At 33.6% G+C, this 21,680-nt stretch overlaps 1 pseudogene; it reads left to right on the top strand.

The window, feature by feature from the left end:
• Positions 1-1,072: 1,072 nt before the first annotated feature.
• On the top strand, positions 1,073-1,196 carry LOC115213553 (annotated as a pseudogene).
• Positions 1,197-21,680: the final 20,484 nt, after the last annotated feature.

Here is a 21,680-nt window from a genome sequence, read left to right as displayed (position 1 = left end):
ATACTGCAAATAGTAGACACGTATGAAGGATAGCAATCGCTCGTTTACTTAATAGGAAGAAAAATATATAAGCAATATTTTATGTTATTAAAGCACCGATATTTGTTGTGATTTATAACTGTAAAAAATATAATTGTTGAAGAAAGAAATCGCCCGTCAAAACATATGATTTTCAGACACTTTTGCATATATTATATAGTATATAGTTTTTTTTATGTAAGTATCAAATATTTAAAAGAAAAAATGTTTGTATATATATAAAATAAAAGTAAGATATACATTTCTTTTATTGGTTTCAGTTATTTGACTGCGGCCATGCTGCAGCACCGCATTTTAGTCGAGCGAATCGACCTCAGGACTTATTCTTTGTAAGCCTAGTACTTATTATATCGATCTCTATTGCCGAACCACTAAATGACGGGGATGTAAACACACCAGCATCGGTTGTCAAGCGATATTTGGGGTACCAAACACACATAAACATATACACACACACATATATACATGTATACGACGGGCTTCTTTCAGTTTCCGTCTACCAAATCCACTCAGAAGGCTTTGTTCGGTCCGAGGCTATAGTAGAAGACACTTACCTAAGATGCCATGCATTTGGACTGAACCCGGAACCATGTGGTTCTTAAGCAAACGACTTACCACACAGCCAGTCCTAAGCCTTATATTTATTTATTCAACGAAGCAGAATAAATACGATGCAGAGAGTAATGGAAAAAGTTAAGAGTAGAACAGATCTTGTTACTGCTGCATTGCCTTCTTGTTAATATCGTGAATAAACAATACGAATGTGTGCGTTAGATATGCAGAAATCATTTCATTACAGTAACATTGTGTGAAATAATGATGATATTTGTTTTCCTAATATACATTCTAACATCTCTAAATTATCTCTCGACATTGTAGAAAGAAAGAAAAAAAAAACAATACACCGTTTGGTTAAAAATGTACAATGCCGGGGAAAATCCATATACAAATATTTAGAATGATTATTATTATTATTATTATATTATTATTATTATTATTATTATTATTATTATTATTATTATTATTATTATTAAGCCTTGCGCAGAGGCGGTGCCATGGCCAATGAGGGTTATCCGAAGCGTGGTTATTGCTAGCTGAAAATTATTATTATTATTATTATTATTATTATTATTATTATTATTATTATTATTATTAGTATTATTATTATTATTATTATTATTATTATTATTATTATTATTAGTAGTAGTAGTAGTAGTAGTAGTAGCTGTTGTTGTTGTTGTTGTAGTAGTAGTAGTAGTAGTATATTTTTTCTTTGCAGCAAATTCAGTTATCTTGACAATAAAGTAAATTTTCATATTTCCTCCTGTCTCTATTTCTCTATATATTTGGTCACAAATTTAGCATAGAATAATTTTCTTCTTGCACATACTAAACATGGGCTTTCCATTAGTAATTATGCCACTCTAACTGATGGGAACAAGTTTAAATCAGTTAGTTTCATACAATTTTTTCTGACTGAATGCTTCCTTGTAAGCATCCAATCATAGAATACGCTCGATGCTAATTCATTTGGACTATGGAATAATTATTTATCACTTACATATAGTTACATGAACATAGTGATTATAGAATTGAATGGAATTGTTTTACGGGATCAGTTCAATAATTATCCGAATTTGCTTTTTATTAAGCCGCATGGACAAAATGATTTGTGTGTGAGCTGATGACACTCATAATACGAACGCAAGAAACTTTCTTGACGGTAGGCTGCGTCAGCCTGTTTTCGGCTGTTACATTTAGAGTAAAGACGTGTAGTCGCGCTTATTGGATTCTCGTTTTCACCGAATGCATCAAGCAGATATAATGCGTCAAATTTCGCAACAAGCTTAGTGGTACTCAAATTCAAAGCATGTAGAAAATTTGGCAGACACTCAGATGCATGCAGAAGATCTGAGCAAACCCCAGATCAAGAAGGTGTACAACCGCTTCAAACAGGATCGCAACAAAGTGGAGAGCGATGCTCGCTCATGCAGGTCATCCACAAGCCGAAACAATGAACCAATTGATAATATATAGCGAATAGTCATGAAAATGATAATGAAGTGGGAATAAGACTAGGACTAATGCATTCAATTTGCGCAGGAGGTGAGTGGCGGCAAAATTTGTTCCCATGGTGCTGGTGGAACAACAAGCAGATCCTCACAGAAATGCAGGACACAGAAATAAGGCGGTGAGCTGGCAGAAACGTTAGCACGCCGGGCGAAATGCTTAGCTGTATTTCGTCAGTCATTACGTTCCGAGTTCAAATTCCGCCGAGGTTGACTTTGCCTTTCATCCTTTCAGGGTTGATAAATTAAGTACCAGTTACGCACTGGCGTCGATGTAATCGACTTAATACGTTTGTCTGTCCTTGTTTGTCCCCTCTATGTTTAGCCCCTTGTGGGCAATAGAGAAATAAGAAATACTGGACTGCACTAAGCACGATCCAGACGTCACATAAAACATCATCACAGTGAATAGATATAGGTTTATGAAGTCTACTCGATGCTACGTTCATCTTGCCGGAAAACGAAAATCGAACGAGTGTGAACAACACGACTGTACTTTAAGCGCGTTTATCGGTGCGGGAGTTTTACTACGTGCACAGGAATGCTTGCGTAACCTACCACCAAGACGGTTTTGCGCATGTGACGTGGGCTTTGGTGGGGAAACTGGATGCCGGATAGTGTTTGAACGCACCTCGTATACTTGCTTCTATTAATATTGTCTCAAAATATTGGCACTGCATTTCGAATATGATCCTGTTCTCTAAGTGGGAAGGATTCCCTTTTACTAAGTAGCCTTCTGAAATGTTACCTGAATATCAAGTGTTTATTTCTGAATAAACCTCAGATTAGTTATTAGCATTAATTTTCATTCGTATTTTAGTCTGATATCGCAAAGAATTTGAGGGATGCATGTATTTCGCTGTAAGACGTCTCCGTAATCTCAATCTGAAAATCAAATTTTCACGACTGCAGCACTCTAAATGATATTTTTGTGCACTTCAGACAGAGCGATCAACAGGCGGCGAGCTGGCAGAAATGTTAGCACGACGGGCGAAATAGTTAGCGGTATTCCGTCTGCTGCTACGTTCTCAGTTCACATTCCGCCGAGGTTGACTTTGCCTTTCATCCTTTCGGGTTCGATTAAATAAGTACCAGTTACGCACTGGGGTCGATATAATCGACTTAAGCCGTTTTTCTGTCCTTGTTTGTCCCCTCTGTGTGTAGCCACGTGTGAGCACTAAAGAAATAAGAGCTATCAACATTATTTAGAGAACTACATGTGCAGTATCCATTCTTTACTCACAAGACAGTTAAAATACTTCAAGATTGATAAAAAATATGAGAGCCTCATGTAACAGCTACTAACAACTTCAAAATTGTCGACTTTCTTGGCATAAAGTACACAGTACACCGATAGAAAGGCAAATAAGAACGCCTCCCTAGTTGTAATTATTAACGTAGTCAGATACCTATTTATTTACTACCCACAAGGGGCTAAAAACAGAGAGGACAAACAAGGACAAACAGAATCAGTCGATTATATCGACCCCAGTGCGTAATTGGTACTTATTTAATCGACCCCGAAAGGATGAAAGGCAAAGTCGACCTCGGCGGAATTTGAACTCAGAACGTAACGGCTGATTAGATACTGCTACGCATTTCGTCCGGCGTGCTAACGTTTCTGCCAGCTCGCCGCCTTAGTAGTCAGATACCTGACTGACGGATCTCGGATATATCGGTGTACCAAGCAATATTAAGAGAACTGAAACAAAGCATAAAAGCAAATTGTCTTCATTAAGAAGATAGTGTATATTGAGTAACTACCACCTCAGCCCTGGAGACAATTTTGAAGAGAAAGCTAATCTGTTTTAGTGCTCTATCGTATAAAGATATTTTTACTAATAGAATTATACAGAACCTCCCATAGCTATGACTTCATTAATTGCCGTAACATAAAAAGTCAGTACACATGCCTTAGACAACGTCACTTCTAATGGCGAAACCTTCAACGGAAACTCAGATGCGTACACGTACAAGTGTACATACTAAGAGAGATAAAGTCTCCATCCTGAACTATTTAAATGTAGACACACATATACAAACACTCATTCACACACACTCAAGCAATCGTGTGGGTGCATGGACACACACATACACACACACACATATATATATATATGCATTATTATTTTATTATGCGCCCTTTTCAAGCCTAGCCAGGCTCATGGGCCCTGTTTCCCGGTTTCTGTGGCGTATGTGTTCCCCCCAATTGGACGGGACTCCAGTCCATCGCAGAGTTACTCAAGAAAGAGGAAGAAAGCGTGAGAAAAAGGTGGGGCAAAAGAGTGCAACAGGGGTCGCCACCGACCCTTGTCGGAGCCCCGTGGAGCTTTAGGTGTTTTCGCTCAATAAACACACTCAACGACATGTCTGGGAATCGAAACCGAGATCCTCCTACCGCGAGTCAGCTTCCACACACACACACACCTATGTATATATCCGTAAATATATCTATTACTACCGTAAGTATGAAAGTAATGAATTAAAATATATATATATGTATGTATATATATTTCTTTATCCTGTATATCTATATATATCTCTCCCTATATATATAGATATATATATATATGTGTGTGTGTGTGTGTGTGTGCATCGTGTATATCTATATATATATATATATCTATCTCTCTCTCTCTCTCTATATATATATATATATATATCTTTATATAAATATATATATATAACTGAATATTCTTATTTGGATACAAATAGATGCACGAGGAAAATGTGAAATCGGGGACCGACAAGATTAATAAAATTCCATGGAGAATAGTATGTAAGCGAATCTGTTGTTTCGTGACAAAGAAATTTGAAGATGATAACACTGACAAACGCATTCAAACATTTGAGACGAAGTCATACGATTCAGGGTTTGTAGTAGTTGAATTGTTTTATAATTAGAATGGATACTATAATTGAAGTCGTGTATACGCTGGGAAAACAGCCATTCACTAAGATGAATCCTCTGAAGAAAATTAGTCTTTAGTTTGTATAGATGCTTAATCGCTATCACTCCAATACATTGAAACTAATAATTCTCTTGGGAATGCATAAAAATACCAAATTAAATACTGTAAAAATCTAAGACGTTTCCTAATCGTTTAGTCGGAAATTACGTTTAATCTATTCTATCGAATTCAATTTGAAATAATTCCAACAGGCATTTTTTTAAACCATTAACGTAATTCGACATTATATTTTTATTTATAATTTGTTCTGTACGACCAAGATAACACTAATGGTATAGCGTTGTGTTTGTAGTCAATATAGCTACTATATATATTTCGCAGACAAAGTCGATCAGGCACGCTGAAAAAAATGAATCACAAAAATTAATATGAGCATTGCTGCGAAAGCTTTTCCAACGACAGTAATAAACTTTTGACAACGTATTTCATAATATAACGAGTGTTGTGGAATGCTTTTTGATAATTAAGGCGAATTTTAAATTCCCCAAATCACCACAACAAATCATTCCACAACATCTCCCTATCTTACCCCTTTTTCAGAATTGAACTCCGCTACGAGTTTCAATATCTTTTATGCTTAGGGTTAAATTCCAGTGTTTCCGTTATTTTCTGGTTTCTCGCGCTAGAACGTGTAGTATTAAATTGTTTGGGCGTTGGTACCTGAAAGGTGCTTTACAAAACTTCCAAGCGGATTACATTTCTCATAACCGTTTTTGCGTGAATCATTTTTCTCGTGGTTAATATGTCTTTTGTGTTCGACATTTTCTCCTTTTACCAGGAATATCATTCTTCCAATTTGCTGAATAATTAAATCATCCTCCTAGCTTTCCTTGCCATATTTATAGACTTAAAAAACAATTTGTCATATAACTTGAAGAATTTTGAAGTGTTTTTGTTGTTCGACTTTTTTCTAGGTGTCAGCTTACCAAAAACGGATCTGACCTTCCTAGCAAACAGCAATTTTGCAGGTAACATTCCCGCCCGTATATTCAGATTAGGTGTTACTCGGTATACACTTAGAAATTGTTAGAGTGCATGATCGTCCATAGCTTCATTCTTCACTCTTTTCAACACATTCTTGAATTTGTCAACAAAGCGATCAGCCTGTCTAGTTAACCTAGGATGATGACATGTTCGATGCCGAGTGGTGACATGCCGAGCATCTTACAAAATTTTCCGAACTCGTCTGACGTAAATTTAATTCCATTATTAGACACAATGGTATCCGGATTGACAACCTGGGGAACAATTTGAGTAAAAAACTTATGGTAACCGCATATGTCAGCTTTTTACATTCATGTACTTCCTGCCAGTTTGGAATACTATCCACCACAACAAGGTAAATGGACCTGCGTAATCAAGATGCAGCCTGACCTATGGAACATCTGATTTTGGTTACGGCTGATATTTAATGATATGTGCATTTGCAGCTAAGGCACACCCTCTGTCTGCTTTCTTCGAATCTTCAATATTACCGTCCATAAGTGACCAGTATATATAACTTCTCATCAACGATTTCATTCTCGAAATCCCTGGGTGTCCAATATAAAATTCATTTAATAATCCTTTTTTAGTGAGGCTGGCACTACGACTCTTTTGTGCATTTATCAACACATTGTTACACAGAGAGAAATGATTCACATTTGAGTTTCGTACATTTTTCGTCTTTTTTAGCCTTTAGTGATTCTTTCATATTGATAATGAATTTATAGTTTACCGAATTTGATTTTATGTCCCGCAAAGAAACTAGCAGTTCACGAGTGAAGTTGCACAAAACATTTTAAATTTCCTTTTCCGCTAGCAAAGCAGCAATCACGGTATCTTCAAATTTTCCACATTTTTCGAGATCAGTCTTCGTATAATTAGAAGGCTTGGAGTTGATGTACAGGTATTATATATTAGAAAAAATAATGTACTCAGAAATCTGGATTGTTGTACATTTACATATTTTTATTAATATGTCACATGTTTTTATAAATCATATAATAGCGCTTGCATCTATTTTACTAGTTTCTTCAGATAAAAAGAATCTGAAGAATCTTCTAGAGTAGATGCAAGCTATATAAATATGAATTATAAAAACATGTGACACATTAATAAAAATCTGTAAATGTAAAAATATCCAGAATTCTGAGTACGTTGTTTTTTCTAATATATATATATATATATATATAACTTCCCATAGAACTTTGAAGAAAAATTTAGATCATCATAATTTTGTGCTAGAGAAGCATTTATTTAAAGGAAAGAGTTTTAAGCTTAGTATTAAAACTTTTCTTTGACGCTCTCTATTCTCAGAATCCCTAACAGTGAATCGCTCAAAAGCAAAACATTTGCTCGCAAAATATGTATAGGCTACACACTTTTGAGAAATTAATTAGTAATGCGAGACATTTCTTTGCTGATAGCATTTCCAGTTCAAAAGGTTAGTTTTGATTTGGTATTCTTTGTGAAGGCCAAACATACCAGTGGCCAGTCTTTTGAATTAGAAACGAATTCAAACTTTAGAGCCTTATCAAGTTAGAGGTGATTCATAACACAGTATTTCTTCTGTTAATGGGGATGCAGCTTGATGCCATATTAAAATTAATGAAGGTATTGATCTTGTTGCGGATAGGGATAAATGGTGAAATCAGATTGGCTTGTGTCGAGGGCACATTATCTTCTAAGCTGCAGTCTTCACATAGAATCGGGCGAGGATGTCAAACAGGAATAAATCTAATTGAAGATAAAATATCTTAAAACAATTTAGAATCTCCAGAGAGATGTGTTCGTTAGAACGAACTTAAAATAAAGTAATAATAATACCATTGCGCATTCGAGAATTTATATCTTAGAGGTACACATCAAAAGTTTATATACTCGCAATCGCATCTGCTTGTTAAACAATAGGAAGTTTAATTCAAACAAGATATTTATAAATATTCATGAAACGAAAAAGCTATTTGATTTAAGCCTACTGTTGTGTAAATATTGTAATGCGAAGTGTTTCCATTAATGACTTTCAAGATTTTAATGCAGAACCAGTAAATGCTTGTCATTTAAAAGAGTTATTAATCCAATAACATTGAACTTGATATTCACGCGGGCGCGCATGCGTAAACACACATATATTTATCTACTCTATGTGCACACAAAACCATACAAATTCAGATACATGCGCACCCGCTCACTATCTCTCTATTTTCCTTTCACATACATGTAAGAACAGAACTGAACGTCAAGCAAATTAATAATGGAGGAATAATTTATTTACTACGGATTTCAACGCCTTGAAGGCATGTTCGAAAGATTTGACAATTTAAAACAGTAAATTATTATAAAAGTATGCTTTTAATTCAGGTGAGAATTCTGTGCCTCTTATTCTACTGAAATGAAGGGACAGACGTTATGTGCTTACAACACGGAAGCTGGTGTGAATATATGCACAGAATAGACGGAAATCAGGTGAAGCTGGTGTCGAAATGGTAAGAGTTTACATCCAGAACACAAGGAGATTTTGGTATTTTCCAAAATCAGAACGCAAATAGAAAAATTCCAACATCCAGTTCAGTCAACACAATGCTTGGATTCGAAGTCTTTTATATGATATGATATATGGACAAGAAAATTGACATACTCGGGATTTGAACAGAAAGTGTAGAGGAAAAGATCGAATACAGTGAGACGTTCATTCTCAACGAACTTATCACCCTGTCTGATACTTCATTCTCTTTTTCTGTCAACACAAACAGACACATGTATGTACGTATGTACATACATACTTACATACATACATACATACATACATACACGCACATATATATACATATACATACATACATATATATATATATATATATATATATATATACATATACATACACACACACACACATATATATATATCAGAAAATATAATTCGACATATAGTTCATAATTCAATACTGATGTACATGTTTCATTAACATAAACATTGTAAATATGTAATTACATAACTGTCACAGATAGTTAATTTAAATTTAATGTGTATTAATTAAATTCCATTCGGATTGTTACGCGTCGTATCGAACAGAGGAAATTGTTACTGCTTCAAATATATTGAAGCAATGAAACATTTTGCAGTATGTGTGAAATGTATGAACAACTGTAGATAAATATTTAAGAGAATTTTATATTGTAGACATCTATCCAAATAGTAAGCTAGAATGCCGACAATTTTGGATCTTAGACGATTTTTTACGATTATTTTTTTTCAAGATATGCATGGAATGAGTGCTGCTGCAGTATTGCGTTCTTTTACATGATCCTTCATTCTTTATTTATATGCATTCCTTCTTATATATCAATACGTATTCATGACGTATACCCATTTTAGCACGTAGAAGTACGATAATTTAAGTTTTGTATATATATATATATATATATATATATATATATATATTATATACACTCAAGTATTACATCAGTTTTAAAATGCCGAGCGATCTTCAGCTACATATAGAATTTTCCAATCAAACGGACAATGCACATTCTTATACCTATTTCATTTGCCAACATTATAAAGAGGGTAGATATATAGACAGATAGATTGATTTCATTCTTAAGAACAAGATAGTAGTATATTCACTCCCTGACTGTAGAATGTGCATTGTCCGTTTGATTGGAAAATCATATAAGTAGCTGAAGATTGCTCGACATTTTAAAACTGATGTAATACTTACAGTGTTTAATGAAATGAAGTAGCAGGAAACAATTGTACTACTCTACCTTAGATATACTTGTTGCTTATATTGATTATAATCACCCCATTTGATTTATATGGATAATACCATAGACAATTCTGGTGCCTTTGACGTAAGTACCATATTCATCTGAATTTTGCTGAACTTTGCATCAGAGAAATTTCTACATGTTGTTATATCTTAATAAAATGATTATACTTACACTGTAATCATACGCCATATCGCGGTTCAACTATCACGCCCTCAGTACATCGTGGATTATTCTGGCTAATATAGGCAAATTCATATAGCGGACTCCTCAGTATATAGTCGGGTTCTGCGGCAGATAGGAGTTTATCCTCTTTTAGATTTTAATTATTTATGTGATGAAATAATCATTTTCACGCCTGAAAATTAATAAGCTAATAAACGAAAATATTTTAGAGTACTGCTCAATATAACCCACTATTTAAAATATATTAAAATAAAATTCGTAGTGTACTGTAGATGAGCAAACAAAAAATCGCACACAGTGTATGGAAAACGCAATTTAGGAGTCGAGTGTTTGGTGTTGTTTTGCGTTTAAAATAAAATAATAATATACAAATTATAAATATAACAAAACCAATATACAGTGCAGTACTGATCCTAATTCGCACATTTTCACGTATCGTATAGGTTTGAGAGCGTATGACCTGCGATAATCGAGGGTGTACTGCATAAGTTTGATTTGAGATTTATGTGTGTGCATATGCACATGCAGAAGAGTTAAAACACGTGTGTTTGTGTTTACGTATATATATAAATCACATAATCGCGTGAACGACCGTGCTATTTGATTTTGTTTCACATGCCTGGTCACAATGCGTTTTTGCATTGTTTTAGCTTTCAAATGACACCACACAGCTGACGAGGTGAGCAGGCCAACAAGCACACTTGATAGAATGAGGGACTGCAGCAACGTGAAAGAAACGGTTTTGCTCAAGAACACAACGTGCCTCTCAGTCAGTGCATAAAACCCTCGATCTAGTAATCGTAATTGCAATATGTGTTTCGGTGTATGTGTGTGTGTGCGTATGTTCCTTATGCATTCCAAAACTGGGTTGCCGATTTTCCCCGTTTACAATAAAATGATCCCAAATTCTTTGTAAACTAAATATATTTCTTTCTGTGTATATATAGATACTTCCAAACAAACATGATTTTCAATGAAATCCTAATAGGTTTTATGAACTTGTTATTAATTTCTCAAAAATTTTTTTGTGTAAACTGTTTTTAACATTTTCTTATCATCAAAGTATGTATATGTGTATTTTAATTTTTTGTGCCCAATATTTTAATGAACTTTTTTTATATTTTCCCAAGATTTTTCCTTGTAAACTGTTTTTAACATGTTCTTATTATTATCCAAGAATGTATATATGTATTGTAATATTTTGTGACAACCAGTACCTAATACGACAAAGCTTTTACATATTACTTTTGATAATCTTTTTATAAAAAAGTGAAACCGGTCAAGTCAAAAAACCTTTTTATAAAATTGCATTTTCAAACCTTCTTTCATATATAATTCCACTCGTGCGGTACCTTACAACTTCACTTTATTATATATATATATATATATATATATATATATAATTATATTTATATCACTTTGATAAGTATGTTCTTCGACACTTTTAAAATATCACTTTATTAACAATTAAAAAACAACAAAGAATAATCAATCGAAAAGGTAATCACCATCGCAGTCGATCACCTTTGTCCATCCTTCAGGCAAATTTTTGAAACCTTTCATCCAGAAATCACGTGGCTTTGAATGAATAAAATCGGAAAGGAATGATTTCACATCTTCTTCGTTTTCGAACTTTGTATGGCCAATCGTGCGTTGCAAGGCAGGGAATTAGTGGTAGTCAAAAGGGGCAAGTGGATGTAGCATAATCTCCCAGCCCGCGTCCTTCAGCTTCTCTGACGTTTTGTTTGCACGATCTTCTGGCGCGTTGTCTTGGTGGTAAATTGGTCGTACAAATGTTATATTTATATTGGATATGAGATGATCAAATATTTCATCAGACCAATGACTGTACATTTTCAGATGTTGAGATACCCATTTCATCAGGCAAAACTTGGTTGGTTAATTTAAAATTATGAAATATTGCATCTGAACTAATCTAATTTATTTTAAAGGGTGGTAAATGTAAATGAAATACATGCAAACACGTCATTAATTGGATTTTCCATTACTGCATGAGCTTAAAAGAAACAAAAAATAATATTTCTCATCTTGAAAACTGTACGTGAGGTCAAAAACTAATTATATATTTGAAATTATCATTAAAATCTACACTACGTCCACCTTGACATATGCATAGTGACTGTTTTTGATTTGAATTGTATTCTCCCGCCACATGGGTCATTTCAAAAATTATACACCTTGGGCAAGTGTCTCTTACTATAGCCTCGGGCTGACCAAAACCTTGTAAGTGGATTTGGTAGACGGAAACTGAAAGAAGCCCGTCGTATATATGTATATATCATTAGCGATATAGGTACTCATGTAGTACCCTTGTGTATATAAGCACATATCTATTATTCTAATATTGTATGTATATATTTTATTAATTTGCCTGAACGGCTGATAAATCGCTTATCACTTGTGATGGTATTTCAATAATACTATCCTAATATATATATATATTATATATATATATATATATATATATATATTATATATATATATATAATATATATGAATGTGTATGTATATGTTTGTGCGTCTGTGTTTGTCCCCCTAACATCGTTTGACATCCGATGCTGGTGTATTTACGTCCCCGTAACTTAGCGGTTCGGCAAAAGAGACGATAGAATAAGTACTACGCTTCCAAAGAATTAGTCTTGGTGTTGATCTGCTCAACTAAAGGCGGAGCTCCACCATGGCCCCAGTCAAATAACTGAAACAAGTAAAAGAGAATGTAAAGAGTATACGAGTTCTCCTTAGAAAATCGTTTTAACCAGTGATCTAGGAATTTAAGAGAGACCATTAACAAATTATAACATATATTTTGATATTAATTACATAGTATTGCCGACTCTGTAACAACACATAGTAATGCTATTATATTCAGTTTCTTCGAAACTGTAACTTCAAGTTATTACTAGATTTCACTTGTTTAACTGTAAAAAAACAGTGAATGTGCGTGTTTAGTGGATGTGTATGTATTTGCATTTATATATACTCTTTTTACTCTCTTTTACTTGTTTCAGGCATTTGACTGCGGCCATGCTGGAGCACCGCCTTTAATCGTGCAACTCGACCCCGGCACTTATTCTTTTGTAAGCCCAGTACTTATTCTATCGGTCTCTTTTGCCGAACCGCTAAGTAACGGGGACATAAACACACCAGCATCGGTTGTCAAGCAATGCTAGGGGGACACATACAGACACACAAACATACACGCACACATATATATATATATATATATTATATATATATATATACATATATACGACGAGCTTCTCTCAGTTTCCGTCTACCAAATCCACTCACAAGGCTTTGGTCGGCCCGAGGCTATAGTAGAAGACACTTGCCCAAGATGCCACGCAGTAGGCCTGAAACCGGAACCATGTGGCTGGTAAACAAGCTACTTACCACACAGCCACGCCTGTTCACTATGCCTCATATATCTTGTATATAAGGACATTTTTTTCTTTTTGCTTTTTGGCGACTACTCCCGATTACATATGAAGCATTGGAACACTTTAGACATTGGCAATAAGATGAGAAATGATTTACGATGAGGCTTGTCCTTTTCATAATATTCAATAAACGGCAATGACACCAGGAAAGGAACGTGAACAAATATTTTAGCAATAATTATTAACATGATCCCCGGTTATACAATTACATAAAAGATATGAATTAAAGAAAATCGATTTCGGAGGTTCACTAGTTCTCATAGTGCTCTGATATTTTCATTATTCACAGAACTTGGTTTACTGGAGAGCGTGTGATTAAATCATAAATTTCATAAGCAGCAACAATGGAGCAGCACTAAATTTTAATACAATCTCCCAATGCATATGCTTTGATGAGAATTTTAATGCTTTAATTTTAGTATATAAACAGTTCCTGATTATTTGAAGTGTGCATACACAAAAATGCATGCATATTATATTATATATATATACTATATATATATATATATATATATATATATATATATATATATAATATATACATATATATATATATATATATATATATATAATATATATATTATATAATACATAATATATATATATATATTATATATATATAATATTATATATATAATATATATAATATATAGATGGATAAATAGATTAATAGATAGATACATACATACATATATACGTATATATTAATTATATATATATATAATATATATATTATATATATATATGCATATATATACACATATATATATACATATATACATATATATATACACATATATATATATATACATTTATATATATATATATATACATATATATATATTTAGTCCGTGACTATGTACACATACACATAATTATGTAAATATAGGTATCTATCTATCTATTAATATGTATATATGTTTGTACATATATATATATGTGTGTGTGTGTGTGTGTGTGTGTTTATGTGTGTTTGTGTGTATGTGTGTGTGTGTGTATATATATATATATATACATCCCTCTTCACATCACCCTGTCCCTCTCTTGTAAAACATAAACTATGCAACCCTCCCTCACTTTGTCAGTGTATATACGGAGTGTGTGTGAGAGACGGTGAGAGAGAAAGTGGGGAGAGAAAGGGAGAAATGCAAATGTAATTTGTCTTTGATATGCTACTTGAAATGTATTTTCAATCGCACTTACAAAGCATGATTGTGCATGTGTAGAATATAAAGCAAATATAACAACATGCGCTCCCACAAACACACACACACGCACGCACACATACAAATACAAACACTAAAACGTACGCACGCACATACACAGGTATAGACATATTTATACTTGCATTTATTTATACTTATCCACGAGGACATCTTATATAAATAAATCATAACTGGCATGTATGTTGTCACCACTCATTCCCAACGTATAAATATACATGCATACATACATTTACGTGCAAACGCACGTTTCTTCAATAATTGTATGTATATAAGCATATATGTATGTACACGCACATATATACATGCATATATATATATGTATATATGATTACATACAAAGATCCATCCATATATACGCATGTATGTATATAAGCATGCATAATGCACACGCACATATATACATGCATATATATATACGTATTTATGATTACATAAAAACATCCATCCATATATGTGCATGTATGTATATAAGCATGAATGTATGCACACCCATATATACATGTATATATATACATGCATATATATTATATATATGTATATATGATTACATACAAACATCCATCCATATATACGCATGTTCATGTGTATGTGTATATAATTGTTCGCATTTGTCTCTCTGTGGATCACATGCCTATATTCACTGATATTGATTAAAAAGCGATCCTTTATGTCATAATGTTTGTTGAAATAAAGAAATTATAAAATACCTCTGAATATGTACGTGTATATTTTACTGCATTGATATTCTATGTGTATACACATAGCCATTAATGCTCCAAGGTTTATAATCTTTATGGGTATAACTTTTATTTATATGACTATCACTATCGTGTATGAAAATACTCACAAAAGAGAAAAAGGAAAGAATAACGTATTACTTTGCAATGTATTCGAGAAAACGAAGGTTTAGTATGAGATGTATTATACGAAATACATAAAAATAATTACAAATATTTGCATGCATATTAACACAAACATGTGTACATGTAAAGATGAATTTATAGAAATGCACACGCTTTTAAGAGGTGTGTACGTATCTGTGTGCATGGACGCATAATACATGACTTGAATGATTCACACTTTTTACATACACACGCGCACAAACGCGCATAAACACACACAAAACATATTTTTTACGTACGCTTATATATTTACGCGTGTTTTATATACATATATGTATACATGTGTATTATATACCTATATATATATATTATATATATTATATATATATATATTATATATATATACACCTATATATATATATATATATATACGTACAGAAACACAAACACATACGCATATATACAGAGAAAGAGAGATGGGTTGACAACAGATAGCTAGATAAATAAATATATAGACACATGATTAATACATACTTTTAAATCGTACGTACGATTTGGTGCGTGTAGAAGCATCATATATGACTTGAGGGAGTCACACTTTTAACATACATACGCACATATCTGCACACACATAGAGACATATCTGCACACACATACACACGCACACACGCGAGTGTGCGGATCAGTATCTTGATATTTTTGTACCAGTATATATATATGTGTGTGTGGTTTATATATATATATATAATATATATATATATATATATATATATATATATATATTATATATATATATATATATAGATGTGTGTGTGTGGTGTTTGTGTGTGTGTTTATATATATATATATATATATGGTGTGCTGTGTATGTGTGTGTATACAGAAACGACAGAGAGAGATGGATAAATAAATAGATAAACAGATAATTATAACATATGCATAAACATATATATATATACACGCACATCTGCATAAACACACACACGCACAAACATATATACACACAGTAACATATATTTTAGGCAGAAAAGATGGGAAGGCAGAGACCTAAAGATGGAACGTGAAACATGATATATATATATATATATGTGTGTGTGTGTGTGTGTGTTTCCCTTCCACGGAGTGTGTTACAATCCTTCTTTGAAATATACTTTTATTATCTATCCTTTCATCTATTTATCAGTTCATTGATCTGTCCTCACTCTGTTCTGTATGTTGTTCCTCTCAACTAGAATATCTGCCAATTTATATATATATATATATAATATATATATCTATATTATATATATATATCCACAAATGCGTATCTATATCGCATAAATATTACATAACGGGGAAATGTTTCATACACACAAACACACATTCATATATAGACATACACACACAGACACACGTACCACAAATATATATAATAGTAATGAAATATATATAAATATATAATAATATATAATATATATATATATATGCATATTTGGAATATTCAAATAATTATAAAGCATACAGCAACATACTGCCTTAATTTCCTTTACATATCCTAATACAATAGGACCTTTGTTCCTCTCTCGACCATTCATGGTCGTATACAAAAACATAAATATATATTGATACATGAGTGTGTGCGGGTGGGTCTTTCTCATTAAACACAAGTTCACACTTTCATAGGATTATATATACATTTGGGTAAACATAAAATTTTTATACCGACTTCGATTTACTCTTTTCACGGAAAACTTTTGTGCGGCTGCCAACGCTTCCTAAATTATCTCCAACGAGTCTCCACCAAAATTGATATAACCAGATATCCCTTATTTACAGCCTCAACAAATTCCTGGTTTTCAACCCACACAAAGGATCTTTTCGGTTTGAACGGCAGTTTTTTCTAGTGGTGTCATATGAAATTGTCACCCTAGTATCGATCTATTGCATTTCAATCTGTTTTAGGTATAGGGTTAGAGTTAGGGCCAGTTAGGGTTAGGGATAGGGATGTGGGAAGGGTATCTTTTTTTCTTCAGAAATGTAAGTAAACCCAATCTGTTTCTTCATACGGCACATAATGTTTTCACCTCAATAGACGTCATTGATTGTTTGAAATTGCAGAAATTGAAGAAAGAACAACAAATATTTTACAAACTAGAGAATTTTCTCAATAAAGCCAAGAGAAAAATATGTTTTATAAACCCATTCTACCAGTATAGGAAGTTTAAAAGTGTTTAGTTACGTGGAAATTATTTTTAATAACAGCCGGTCAAACCGAAAAGGTCCCAAACGAACATATTTCATGACGACTCTGCTGCAGTTTTTTGCGACTGGACCTATATTTTTTTATGTTCCTACATTAATTTCACACTGGTATGTTTAGGAATTGCCTGCCAGCCGGGGTACTACTATATTTCCAAGTATATTTATATAAATATATGATAGGCATGTGCGCAGTGTATTAGTGCGATTATTACATAGAATTGTTTAGAATGCATCAACAGAGACCAATTTTCTAGCCCTCAACTCTAGCCAGCTGTAACAACTGCGATTTAAAAAGGTTATAAAAGTGTTGTTACATTTTTTAAAATTTCCGTATTCTTTCTCCCTCCTAGAATTTGGAGAGATTTCGATAGATTTACTAATATGTTAATACAATACAGTATTAAAAAAAGTACAGGTATATGGAATGGGAATCAACGGAGTGAGTTGCTAACTATAAATATTCCTCTGTATCAAACGATAGCTTGGATGTCACACTTGTAACTTCTGTCATGTTTGATGACGTTTGTATATCATATTAGAGTGAAGAGTAAGTTTAGATAATTAGAAAAAAACAAAACAAACAGCGTTAAATTACCGAAAGCGCTTTATGTGGGACATAAGCATGCATCAAAGAGAATATTTTGGTATAAATCCTTGCCATTTTATGTCCCTATAAGAGAGAAATATTGTCTTTCAAAGACCAAAATCTCACAGCAATTTGTAATCAGCACTTTCGTTCGCAGAAAAAGAGAGTCATGTTGCTGTAACTTGGATGACATCCACATCTAAGGTGTAGCATTCTAAAATTATGGTTGAGGTATGTTTAGACAAGTTTCTTGTTGTAGGTCAAACACTCCGTCTGTTTCGACGACGAGGGTTCCCGTTGATCCAAACCATGGAACAGCCTGCTCGTGAAATTGACATCTTCACATATAGTTTCTTCTAATACTAAGCACTGACCTGTCCAACCACCTAATCTATTTTCCTAAATTCTTCATTCCATACTACTACCCCTCTCTCTGCCCCATCACTTAGACTATTTCACTGCATAACTGACACCCATTTATTTTTATAGATCTTTCTCTCTCTCTCTCTCACCCCCATTCCTTCTATCTAATACCTTTCTCTTTCTATCACCCTCATCTCCCCTTTCCTACTTTTAAATCATCTTGAGTGACCCCTAACTACTACATTTTCCCTTATCTCTCCTTGTTTTCTTTTACTTTTCTCTTCTTTCTTTCTTTTCCTTTTCTTCTCTTCCTGTTTTTTTATCATTTTTGCCTTCTCTTTTTTATAACTTTTTTCTCTCATCGTCAGCAAAATGAAATATCCGCTCCCACCGAACATGCTTTTTATTCCAGTATCAAATGGTGAACACATAAACTATCCATTGGCTTCCCTGCCTGCAAAGCATAAACCAAGAGTGATTAAAATTTCACATCCAGTCAACATCATTGTGTTTGGAGTTATCACTAGCGATGGCTACGCAATAGTCCCATTCATCTTCCAACACGGCCTCAGAATCAAAACCATGGGCTACAGCAAGTTCTTCGTTGATGTAATGCTGCCCTGGATCCAGACGGTGGCTGCTGGAAGGCCTTATGTTTGGCGTCAGGACTATGCATCTTGCCACACAAGTAGGAAAACTCAGGCATGACAGAAGATTTCTGCTCCACAACACCCCAACATCTGGCCACCTAATTCCCTCAACTGCAACACCCTTAATTATCATGTTTCGGACGCAGTTGCACGAGGACCAACAAAATTACATGTACGACTAAATATGTGCTGAAGGAAAGTGTATGGCACCACTCACCAACATAATCGAGGAGACCGTTCAGAAGAGTTGCAAGAGATTCCGAAGTCGTTCAGATCATTTTATATGATCATTTTATATTTTTGAATATATTTACTCTTTAGTATTTCAATATAGTTTTTATGTAATATTTGTTAAAATGAAAAGTCAATGTTATCTTCATTTTTCAGTGATTTAGACGATATATATATATATATATATATATATATAATATATATATATATATATATATATATATATATATATATATATATATCAGGTACTTTTCCAGTAAAAATTCTTTAAGTGTGAAAAAGTGAAACAAAGATTTGCATGCAAATCTTACAAACATGTGTTTCAGTCTAACTGAACACAAACACAGACACAGCCACATATACATATATATGTCTATATATCTATGTATCTATCTACCTATCTATCTCGTATGTATATATATATATATATATATATATATATATATATATATATATATATATATATATATATGTATGTATATAGAGAGAGATAGATAGATAGATTGATAGATAGGTAGAGAGACAGACTGATATGTGCATGCATACATACACGCATTCATACATACATGCATACATATAATTATAGATGAATAAATGTTTCGTGCTAGTGCGCGCGTGCTATGATATGATAGAGAAAGCTAGAATGCCATAGGCAAAATCAGAAATATGTGAGGAGTTCACAAATAATTTAAAAATCTGTCTTTTGTTGACAGCTTATTGCTATCAATATATTTCATTATATCCCTGTGAAGTGTAGTTTAATATAAAACAATCCATGCTTATTAATCCAGTGGATGCTACGGCTTTAAAATATGATCACAGAAAGAATAAATATATATAAATTAATAATTGATTCGTTCTGGCCTCTCATGCGGTGGCTTTTCTTACATTTTTCTTCTTTTTCTTATTCATAGTAGCTATTATTGAATTCAACACTTTCAGTAACATGAGGAATCATACTATAAATTGTGTATTGATCCAAAATCATGATACTCTTAGTAGGAAACCGGCAGCAATAATGAAATAAAACCGACAAAGTAATAGTAATTATTAAAATAGAAATGGGATACGTAATTAGGTTGACCTGAATACATGATCTTGTTTTATATCTTCTGGAACAGAACAATAATAAAAGAAATAGAGCAGAGCTGAGTAGAAAGAGAGATGGTTCAATAACCCGTCTCGTCATAACTCAAGGCCTGAAATTACCAATTACGACGTCACAGACGGAAATAATATTTGTTTTTATTTTTTAATGTTTTTTTACGAAAATTAAAAATCACATCTTTAATTGCTTTCGTTATTCAAGCTTTCACAGATGGAAATTATGGTATGTCCGTGCAATGTGAAAATGCATTTAGGTAGCACAAAATATCGAAGTTCTGAAATGAAGCAGAATTTAAAGCAGGATTTCAAAGAACAGCAAATTGACGTACGGTAGACAAATTATTGAAGTGAGAGAAACAATTTATAATCCAAAGCATAGAGCTTTGTGTTTGGTGATTATATATCGGGCATTTCACTAATTGTGGAGGTGCAGTGGCCCAGTGGTTAAGGTAGCGGACTCACGGTCGTGGGATCGCGGTTTCGATTCCAAAACCGGGCGTTGTATGTGTTCATTGAGCGAGAACACCTAAATCTGCACGAGCCTCCGGCGGGGGGGGGGACACCTCTGTTGTACTCTTGAAGCTTGAGAGGCGGTTGGATGGAACCTACACTCGCCTCCTTATGAGAGCTCAAAATCTCTCGTGGAGGCGCCATCCAACTAAAATGCAAATATATGGGAAATTACCACCTGTGTCATCTCTTGTGAAGGGTAGGAGAGTCCAGTTTGCTGGACATTGTTGTAGAGCTAAAAAAGAAGTAATTTCTACTCTTCTCCTCTGGAAGTCATCTACTCGCAACACCAGAGGGCGCACACTCTCCTACCCTGATGTAATCTCCAGGGATACAGGCATCCAGCAACAGGACCTCCGTAATGCCATGATGGACCGTGAAGTCTGGCGCAACATGGTAAATTCCATTGTCTCGACCACGGTCGAACAATGATGATGATGATGAC

The sequence above is a fragment of the Octopus sinensis genome, linkage group LG6 (assembly GCF_006345805.1).
Source record: "Octopus sinensis linkage group LG6, ASM634580v1, whole genome shotgun sequence".
Taxonomy (NCBI): Eukaryota; Metazoa; Mollusca; class Cephalopoda; order Octopoda; family Octopodidae; genus Octopus; species Octopus sinensis.
The sequence above is the reverse complement of the archived record's forward strand: the minus strand, read 5'-3'. Positions and strand labels throughout refer to the sequence as shown.